The sequence below is a fragment of the Pristiophorus japonicus genome, chromosome 9 (assembly GCF_044704955.1).
Source record: "Pristiophorus japonicus isolate sPriJap1 chromosome 9, sPriJap1.hap1, whole genome shotgun sequence".
NCBI classification, from domain to species: Eukaryota; Metazoa; Chordata; class Chondrichthyes; family Pristiophoridae; genus Pristiophorus; species Pristiophorus japonicus.
Genome location: NC_091985.1, coordinates 113,485,354 through 113,496,023, shown reverse-complemented (window position 1 = coordinate 113,496,023; position 10,670 = coordinate 113,485,354). Strand labels below are relative to the sequence as shown.

The following is a 10,670-nucleotide window of genomic DNA, read 5'->3' as shown; positions in this document are numbered from 1 at the left end:
TGTAGGTTCTGTAACATACTGTTCTAAGAAACAATCCCGTATGCATTCTATGAATTCCTCTTCCAGGCTACCCCGTGCGATTTGATTTGACCAATCGATATGTAGGTTAAAATCCCCCATGATTACTGCCGTTCCTTTTTCACATGCCTCTATTATTCCCTCGATTATTGTTCGCCCCACCGTGAAGTTATTATTTGGGGGGGCCTATAAACTACGCCCACCAGTGACTTTTTCCCCTTACTATCTCTAATCTCCACCCACAATGATTCAACATTTTGTTCATTAGAGCCAATATCATCTCTCACAACTGCCCTGATATCATCCTTTATTAACAGAGCTACCCCACCTCCTTTCCCTTCTTGTCTATCCTTCCGAATTGTCAGATACCCCTGTATGTTTAATTCCCAGACCTGCGCCGATTTCTTTAACTCTCCCCAAGGATTTTCTGAAGTGGCCACATACGCTGGAGTAACTATTAGCTGGCCAAAGTTGCCTAAATGGGCAGAACTGGCGTAGGTGGCTGGTAGCGCCCTCTTTTGGAAAAAAAACGAACCTAAAAGAATCGTAACTAACTGAGTTACACTGGTGCAAATTGATTGGGGAAATGGGGATTTTGAAATTACGCCAGAAAAACCAAGTTACTCCCAAAAAAAAAACAGAGCAACTCCTGGCCAAAACTGAGCCCCGTGTGTACAGTTATGAAGCCAGATCACCTCACCAGTCGGTTGTTGCATTGTCACTCAAGCAGCTGCTGGAAAACGTTTTGGTTGCATCGCAGCCTCTGACAGTGACGTACGTGTGGATAGGCACAACCCTCTCCATCTGATTGCTGGAATACTGTCACTTTACATATCTATGAAGCAGTTTCACTGAAAAAGGGAAAAAGGCAACTTCTGTAAACTAATCTGTTCCAATTAGAAAATAACAGTGAAAGAGTCAACAGTTATATGTCTTTGGGCACAGTCAGTCTGACTCAATAAAGGGAGGGCAAACGGGAGCTGAGAACAGTTTGGGCCGCCGCGGCATCGCTTCTCGGCCTTTTGGCTAAGATCAAGTGTAGTATCTGTTCTTATCAGTTTAATATCTGATACGTCCCCTATCTGGGGACCATATATTAAATTGATTTTTGGAACAGGGAGATGGAATAGGGGCTTGCTCCGTCCACTCCACGCATCGACCCGGTATTGCAGTGTCTCTGGGAACGGTGCACCTCCCTTTTGGGAGAATTTCAAAATTAAAAGCAGATTCATTCAAAACATCTCCTTTTTTCTTTCTTTTTATGCAGTCGCCGCAAAGGCACGGTGGGGAAGGGCCACAGTTTAAAGCCCTTCTGCCACGCAAAACCCGGGGGCAGGAATCAGTACATAATTTACTTTTTGTGTACATAGAGCACCAAATCTGTAAACACCAATGTCGTGCCATGTACAATGCAAGGTCTGTTGCGAAATGCATGTTTGAAAAGAAAAATGTAAATATACCTTCACCCATTCCGTGTACTGTATCGTAACACATGAAACGTCATTTGTGTCAATGTACCACAATGTATCCTGTTTATTGTACCGAATTGCACTTCAACTGGAAAACAAGGAATGTAATGAACAGAACTGCCGTCAGCACCCAAATATAGTGTATGGGATTGCTGACCGCAGCTAAATGTACTGAAGTGCCTAATGTACTGTACAGATTTTTTTATGAATAAAGTATATTTTGAAAAAAAAATCTGTTCTTATCAGTTTAATATCTGATACGTCCCCTATCTGGGGACCATATATTAAATTGATTTTTGGAACAGGGAGATGGAATAGGGGCTTGCTCCGTCCACTCCACGCATCGACCCGGTATTGCAGTGTCTCTGGGAACGGTGCACCTCCCTTTTGGGAGAATTTCAAAATTAAAAGCAGATTCATTCAAAACATCTCCTTTTTTCTTTCTTTTTATGCCACACTCATTTTACTTGCCATTATTGCTTGCTTGCACAGCTCCTCCACTTTATCATTTCTACATCACACACAATTCAACAAAAAAAACAAACACCATTTCCACACACAACTCACTCACCCGACTACACCCAAACACAGCCTGCTGCACATTCGCTCTCAAATTTCAAAGATTTTGCACACATCTCACGCTTGTATCTTGTCACACAGCACACGGCGTGTATACTGTCACACGACACATGACATTTATATAGTCACACATCACATGATGTGTACATTGTCACACATCACACACATGTATATTATAAAATCACATGGCGCACACTGTCACGACTCAGACATGTGTATACTGTAACACATCACATGGCATGTATATTGCAACACATCACATGGCGTGTATATTGTAACACATCACACGCGTGTATGTTGCAACGCAGCAGATGTGTATATTGTTACACAGCACACAGCGTACACATTGTCACATATCACACACCGTGCACATTTTCACACATCACACGGCGCGCTCATTGTCACACATCACATGTGTGTATATTGTAACACATCACACGCATGTACATTATCACATTTCACACGTCGCGCACATTGTCACACACCATACGCGTGTATATTGTCACACCTCACATGATGTGTATATTGTCACACATCACGTGTGTATATTGTAACATCACACACATTGGCTCACAGACAACATGTATTTGTCACACATCACACATGTATATCATCACACGGCGTGTATATTGTAACACAGCACACGTGTATACTGTAACACATCACACGTGTGTATATTGTAACACATCATACGGCGTGTATATTGTAACACAGCACGTGTGTATATTGTAACACATCACACACGTGTATATTGTAATACAGCACACGTGTGTATATTGTAACACAGCACATAGCGCAAACATTGTCACACATCACACGGCACGCACATTTTCACATATCATACGGTGCGCCCATTGTCACACATCATACGCATGTATATTGTCGCACGTCACGCGTGTATATTGTAACACATCACACGCATGTATATTGTAACACGTCACAAGCATGTATACTGTCACACATGTATATTGTCACACAGCACACGTGTATATTGTAACATCACACGCCGTGTATATTGTAACACAGCACACGTGTATAATATAACATATCACACAGCGTGTATATTGTAACACATCACACGTGAGTGTATATTGTCACACATCACACGTGTATATCGTAACAAATCACACGACGTGTATACTGTAACACAGCACACATGTATAGACTGTAACACATCACACGGCATGTGTATATTGTAACACATCACACGACCTGTGTACATTGTAACACATCACATGCGTAGGTATAGTGTAACACATCACATGTATGTATATTGTAACACATCACACGCGTGTAAATTGTAACACATCACACGTGAATATCGTAACACATAACACGGCGTGCATATTGTAACACAGCACGTGTGTGTATACTGTAACACATCACACAGCATGTATATTATAACAAAACACGTGTATATTGTAACACATCACACATGTATATTGTAACACAGCACACGTGTGTATACTGTAACACATCACACGGTGTGTATATTGTAACACAGCACGTGTGTATATTGTAACACCACACGTGTGTGTATATTGCAACACATCACAGACATGTATATTGTAGCACACCACACATCTGTGTATTTTGTAACACATCACACGTGTATATTGTAACACATCACACGCGTGTACATTCCCACACACCGCGCACATTATCAGACATCACACCGCACACATTGTCACACGTCACACGGTGCGCACATTGTCACACATCAGACCGTGCGTACGGTCACACATCACATAGTGCGCACAATGTCACCCATCACTCAATGCGCACACTGTCACACATCACATCGTGCACATTGTTACACATCACACACCGCGCATGTTGTCGCACATCACATCGCGCACATTGTCACACATCGCACGATGCAGCGCATTTGGAAAGTATTGACATAATAGGTACAAGTCAGAATGGATTTGTGAAAGGGAAAGCATGCTTTACAAATCTTCTGGAATTTTTTGAGGATGTTTCCAGTAGAGTGGACAAGGGAGAACCAGTTGATGTGGTGTATTTGGACTTTCAGAAGGCTTTCGACAAGGTCCCATACAAGAGATTAATGTGCAAAGTTAAAGCACATGGGATTGGGGGTAGTGTGCTGACGTGGATTGAGAACTGTTTGGTAGACAGGAAGCAAAGAGTAGAAGTAAATGTGTATTTTTCAGAATGGCAGGCAGTGACTAGTGGGGTACCGCAAGGTTCTGTGCTGGGGCCCCAACTGTTTACATTGTACATTAATGATTTAGACGAGGGGATTAAGTGTAGTATCTCCAAATTTGCGGATGACACTAAATTGGGTGGCAGTGTGAGCTGCGAGGAGGATGCTATGAGGCTGCAGAGTGACTTGGATAGGTTAGGTGAGTGGGCAAATGCATGGCAGATGAAGTATAATGTGGATAAACGTGAGGTTATCCACTTTGGTGGTAAAAACACAGAGACAGACTATTATCTGAATGGTGACAGATTAGGAAAAGGGGAGGTGCAGCGAGACCTGGGTGTCATGGTGCATCAGTCATTGAAGGTTGGCATGCAGGTACAGCAGGCGGTTAAGAAAGCAAATGGCATGTTGGCCTTCATAGCAAGGGGATTTGAGTACAGGGGCAGGGAGGTGTTACTACAGTTGCACAAGGCCCTGGTGAGGCCACACCTGGAGTATTGTGTACAGTTTTGGTCTCCTAACTTGAGGAAGGACATTCTTGCTATTGAGGGAGTGCAGCGAAGGTTCACCAGACTGATTCCCGGGATGGCGGGACTGACATATCAAGAAAGACTGGCTCAACTGGGCTTGTATTCACTGGAGTTCAGAAGAATGAGAGGGGATCTCATAGAAACGTTTAAAATGTTGACGGGTTTAGACAGGTTAGATGCAGGAAGAATGTTCCCAATGTTGGGGAAGTCCAGAACCAGGGGTCACAGTCTAAGGATAAGGGGTAAGCCATTTAGGACCGAGATGAGGAGAAACTGCTTCGCCCAGAGAGTGGTGAACCTGTGGAATTCTCTACCACAGAAAGTTGTTGAGGCCAATTCACTAAATATATTCAAAAAGGAGTTGGATGTAGTCCTTACTACTAGGAGGATCAAGGGATATGGCGAGAAAGCAGGAATTGGGTACTGAAGTTGCGTGTTCAGCATGAACTCATTGAATGGCGGTGCAGGCTCGAAGGGCCGAATGGCCCACTCCTGCAACCGTTTTCTATGTTTCTATGTTTGCCAAGGAACAGGACTTGGCCAAAGCTACGGTAAACAAGGAGGTTGTCGGGATACTGGAGTAAATCTGGCCATGGTGAGGCCATCCCTGGCAGCAATGTGGTCGTGTGCTGATGCCCTCTGTCCTGTGCAGCATCAGGTGATTACGGAGAAGGTTGCTGGTGTTGTTGTTGGTGCTGCCGGTGTGCCTGGTGACGCGAGTGTCGGGGCTGATCGTGGTCAGATTCTGAGGAGCAAGGTGAGAGAGTCTAAAATCATCATCATCATCATAGACAGTCCCTCGGAGTCGAGGAAGACTTGCTTCCACTCCTAAAATGAGTTCTTTGGTGGCTGAACAGTCCAACATGAGAGCCACAGACCCTGTCACAGGTGGGACAAATATTCATCAGAGGAAGGGGGGGTTGGTTCTGATTTACCACACGTTCCGGTCCGCTGCTTGTGCCTGACCTCTTCACGCTTGTAGCGTTGAGATTCAAAGAGCTCAATGCCCTCCCGGATGCATTTTCTCCATCTAGGGCGGTCTTCGGTCAGGGTCTCCCAGGTGCCAGTGGTGATGTTGCACTTCGCCAGGGAGGCCTTGAGGGTGTCCTTGTAACGTCTGCGCTGCCCACCTTTGGCTCGTTTGCCATGAAGGAGCTCTGCGTAGAGCAATTGCTTGGGGAGTCTCTCATCTGGCATGCGAACTAAGTGGCCTGCCCAGCTAAGCTGAACGAGTGTGGTTAATGCTTCAATGTTGGGGTTGTTAGCCTGGGCGAGGACACTGATGTTGGTGCGCCTGTCCTCCCAGGGGATTTGCAGGATCTTGCGGAGACATCGTTGGGGATATATCTCCAGCGACTTGATGTATCTTCTGTACATCGTCCATGCCTCTGACCCATACAGGAGGGCGGGTATTATTACAGCCCTGTAGACCATGAGCTTGGTGGTCGGTCCTTGAACACTCTTTCCCTCAGGCGGCCGAAGGCTGCACTGGCGCACTGGAGGCAATGTTGAATCTCTGCATCAATGTCTGCCTTTGTTGACAAGAGGCTCCCGAGGTATGGGAAGTGGTCTACGTTGTCGAGGGCCATGCCGTGAATCTTGATGACTGTGGGGCAGTGCTGTGCGGCGAGGACAGGCTGGTGGAGGACCTTTGTCTTAAAGATGTTAAGCGTAAGGCCCATGCTTGCATATGCCTCGGTGAATACATCGACTATATCCTGCAGTTCAGCCTCAGAATGTGCGCAGACGCAGGCGTTGTCCGCGTACTGCAGTTCAACGACAGAGGTTTGGGTGATCTTGGACCTGGCCTGGAGGCAGCGTAGCTTAAACAGCTTCCCACTGGTTCTGTCGTTTAGTTCCACTCCAGCGGGGAGCTTGTTGACAGTGAGGTAGAGCATGGCAGCGAGGAAGATTGAGAAGAGGGTTGGAGCAATGACACAGCCCTGTTTGACCCTGGTCCGGACGTGGAATGGGTCTGTAGTGGATCCGCTGGTAAGGATCACGGCCTGCATGTCGTCGTGGAGGAGGCGAAGGATTTTGACAAACTTTTGGGGGCATGCAAAACGGAGGAGGACGCTCCATAAGTCGCACAGTCGACAGTGTCAAAGGCCTTTGTAAGATCGAAGAAGGCCATGTATAAGGGCTGGCGTTGCTCCCTGCATTTTTCCTGCAGTTGTGTTGCAAAGATCATGTCTGTTGTTCCCCATAGGGGACGAAATCCACACTGTGACTCCGGGAGGAGCTCCTCGGCCACAGTGAGAAGACGGTTGAGGAGAACTCTAGCGACAACCTTCCCAGTGGTTGATACCAGGGAGATTCCCCTGTAGTTGCCGCAGTCGGATTTGTTCCCCTTTTTAAAAATGGACACCATCGCTGCATCTCTGAGATCTCCCGGCATGCTCTCCTCCCTCCAGATGAGAGAGATGAGGCCATGTATCCGCGCCAATAAGCCTCTCCGCCATATTTTAGCGCCTCAGCAGGAATTCCATCCGCACCTGTAGCCTTGTTGTTCTTGAGCTCTTTTGTGGCTTTGCCAACCTCGTGCAGTGTTGGGGTTTCACTGAAGTGGTGGCGGGATGGAGTTGAGAACACTCGAGTCAAAGGCACCCATGCTGATGAAATAGATGGCAGGTGAAGTAAAGATGACAGAAGCGATCTGTCAATGGTGGCAGAGGTAATGAGCTCAGACTGGATGGAGACTCGTGTAAAGACTTTCAGCATTTCTGAATCTCCCTACTGGAAATGCAGTTTAGAGAAGGGAACATTTCTCAATTGGCTGGGAGCTTTGACGTGACATTTGAAGCTGTCAACTCATCAACTGATTCAATGGCCAGTGACCTCCCGCCTCAACTTCACAGACGAGCACTAAGCACAGCGGTGATACTGGTGGGCGACCTGTCCAATTCAAAAAGCGGGAGGAAAAGCATTGTGAAGTGGCTGTAAACAAGCCACTAATGATTTGAATTTGGTCCCCCGCCACTGCCGGTCAGGTCTGCTCAGCGCTGGCAGACCCGACATCGGGAAATGCAGGTGTGCGCGTTTGACAGCGGATTCCCGGCCCGCTGTCAATCATTTTAAAGTTCACAACTAACCCACCACCCATCCTGTCAACTAAACAATGGCAAAATTGCAGCCCATGATTCTATATAGGACAAGTTCCCACATTCAAAAACGGAAAGGAAACCACAAAGGCAGCTGCTGACCTTGCTGAGCAGAAGGCGGCAACATGGCGCACCGGCGGCAGGAGAAGTGACCTGTGGCGAGTAGCAACCTACGAAGGAAAGGAGAGCACGGTCAAGCAGCTGTAAACCCTTTTTCTTCTTTTCTCTTTTACAACTTCCCACCCCAGAGAGGCGAAGCTGCATGTTCCCAGAGGCACTGCAATACCAGGTCGATGTGTGGAGTAGACAGAACAAGCCACTGTTCCATCTCCCAGATCCAAAAAACTGTTTCATTTTTGTTCCCCAGATAAGAACATAAGAAAGAGCAGCAGGAGTAGGCCATTCGACCCTTCGAACCAGCTCCGACATTCAATTAAAATCATGGCTGATCTTTTACCTCAACTCCACTGAATGGTCCTTCCTCCCAGTTAGTGCCGCAAATTACTCTCCTTCCTCACAAGTTTACTGCCCTCCCTTAACCTCTCCTTCCATATAAACACACCTACCCATAATCATGGCCACTCCGTTGACCATGCCATCTCACAAGGTCTCGCTACCACTATCGTTTTGATTACCAATATGGCTATCCTTGTTTCCCTCTCCACTCACTTTCCCGTTCCCCCTCTCATCCGTACTTCCTTCTGTGTCCGTCGCCTGGATAAAGCTCGGACATGTCTATGTGCAGCACCAAAGTTCTGATTGGTTCTCTTGGAGGACAAGACACACCCAGCAGTTTCCCTGGAATGTGTAATTAGATCCTCCCTGTCAATGTAATCAGTGACTTTGCAAAGTTTAATTCGAGCTATTCTGACTGCCTGCTCCAGACAGAACAGAGCTCACTACCTTCAGGGATCTGCGGACATGCACTCCAAGGTCCCTTTGTTCCTCAACATTTCTCAGTGTCCTGCCATTTAATGTGTATTCCCTTGACGTGTTAGCCCTCCCCAAATGCATTACCACACACTGCTCTAGATTGAGTTCCATTTGCCACTGTTCTGCCCACCTGACCAGTTCATTGATATCTTCCTGCAGTCTACAGCTTTCTTCTTCATTATCAACCACACAGTCGATTTTAGTATCGTCTGCAAATTTCTTAATCATACCGCCTGCATTCAAGTCTAAATCATTGATGTATACTGTTATGTATGCAACATCTTGTAACCAACATTCTACCGCCACCAGAGGGCGCATCCTTTGGAATCCCAAGGGATCACAGCATCCCTTGGGAGCACTGTGCATAAGCAGGTCTTCCATGCTGTGCGGGCACTCTGGAGTCAGTATAAAGAGGCTGAGGTCATACTTACACATGTCTACAGTACTCAGTCACGTTGCTTTATTTGAGACGTAACAACTGCCGCCGAGTAATAGATAACGAAGCATCACGCGAAAATGCAGAGAACTGTTGGTATCCTAGAGAAATTTTCAGAAGGTGACGATTGGGAAGCCTTCGTGGAGCGACTAGACCAATACTTCGTGGCCAACGAGCTGGAAGGGAATGTGAACGCTGCCAAACGAAGGGCGATCCTCCTCACCGCCTGCGGGGCAACAACCTATGGCCTCATGAAGAATCTTCTTGCTCCGGTGAAACCAACAACCAAATCGTATGAACAACTGTGTACGCTGGTCCGGGAGCAGCTAAATCCGAAGGAGAGCGTTCTGATGGCAAGGTATCGATTTTATACATGTCAACGGTCTGAAGGCCAGGAAGTGGCGAGCTACGTCGCCGAACTAAGGCGCCTTTGCAGGACATTGCGAATTCGATGGATTTCTGGAGCAAATGCTAAGAGACTTTTTTGTGCTCGGCATTGGCCATGAGGTTATCCTTCGCAAACTATTTACTGTTGAAACACCGAACCTGAGCAAAGCCATAATGATAGCCCAGGCATTCATGTCCACCAGCAATAAAACCAAACAAATTTCGCAGCATAAAGATGCATCGGCAAGTACTGTACACAAAGTAACGTCGTCTTCAGGCAGGAATGCATATGGCAGAACGTACGTGCCTCCAGCTGCACGACCTCAGATGACCCAGAGTCTGCCATCAAGCAATTAATACCTTGTTGGCGCTGCGGAGGTGATCATCGAGCCCATCAATGCCGCTTCAAACACTATGCGTGCAAAGATTGTGGAACAATGGGACACCTCCAGCGAATGTGCAGACGAGCTGCAAACCACCACGTTGCAGATGAAGACCGATCCATGGCGGATCAAACTGAACTAGAGACTCGAACCAAGGAGGCAGAAGTACGGGGTACACACCTTCACCATGAAATGTCCACCGATCATGTTAAAAGTTGAACTGAACGGAATTCCAGTATCCATGGAATTGGACATGGGTGCAAGTCAGTCTATCATGAGCAAAAAGGCCTTCGAGAGGCTGTGGTGCAACAAGGCACAAAGACCCAAGCTGAGCCCTATTCATACCAAGCTGAGAACTTACACGAAAGAGCTGATCCCTGTAATTGGCAGTGTAGCAGTAAAGGTATCCTATGATGGAGCGGTGCATGAACTCCCACTATGGATTATACGAGGAGGTGGCCCCACACTGATGGCCGCCAAGACGGAGGCCATCAAAAACGCGCCGAGACCACAGAACGTGATGGAGCTGTGGTCGTTCCTGGGACTCCTCAATTATTTTGGTAATTTCCTACCCGGGTTAAGCACCTTGCTAGAACCCCGACACATGTTGCTACACAAGGGAGATGACTGGGTATGGGGGAAATCACAAGAGACTGCTTTTGAGAAA

At 46.9% G+C, this 10,670-nt stretch overlaps 2 non-coding genes across 2 annotated transcripts; both read left to right on the top strand.

The window, feature by feature from the left end:
* The first annotated feature begins 1,024 nt into the window (after positions 1-1,024).
* On the top strand, positions 1,025-1,215 carry LOC139274500 (U2 spliceosomal RNA). Its single transcript, XR_011595552.1, has one exon. It is a non-coding gene; the product is annotated as a U2 spliceosomal RNA (small nuclear RNA).
* A 468-nt stretch (positions 1,216-1,683) lies between these two features.
* LOC139274205 (U2 spliceosomal RNA) lies at positions 1,684-1,872 on the top strand. Its single transcript, XR_011595418.1, has one exon. It is a non-coding gene; the product is annotated as a U2 spliceosomal RNA (small nuclear RNA).
* Positions 1,873-10,670: the final 8,798 nt, after the last annotated feature.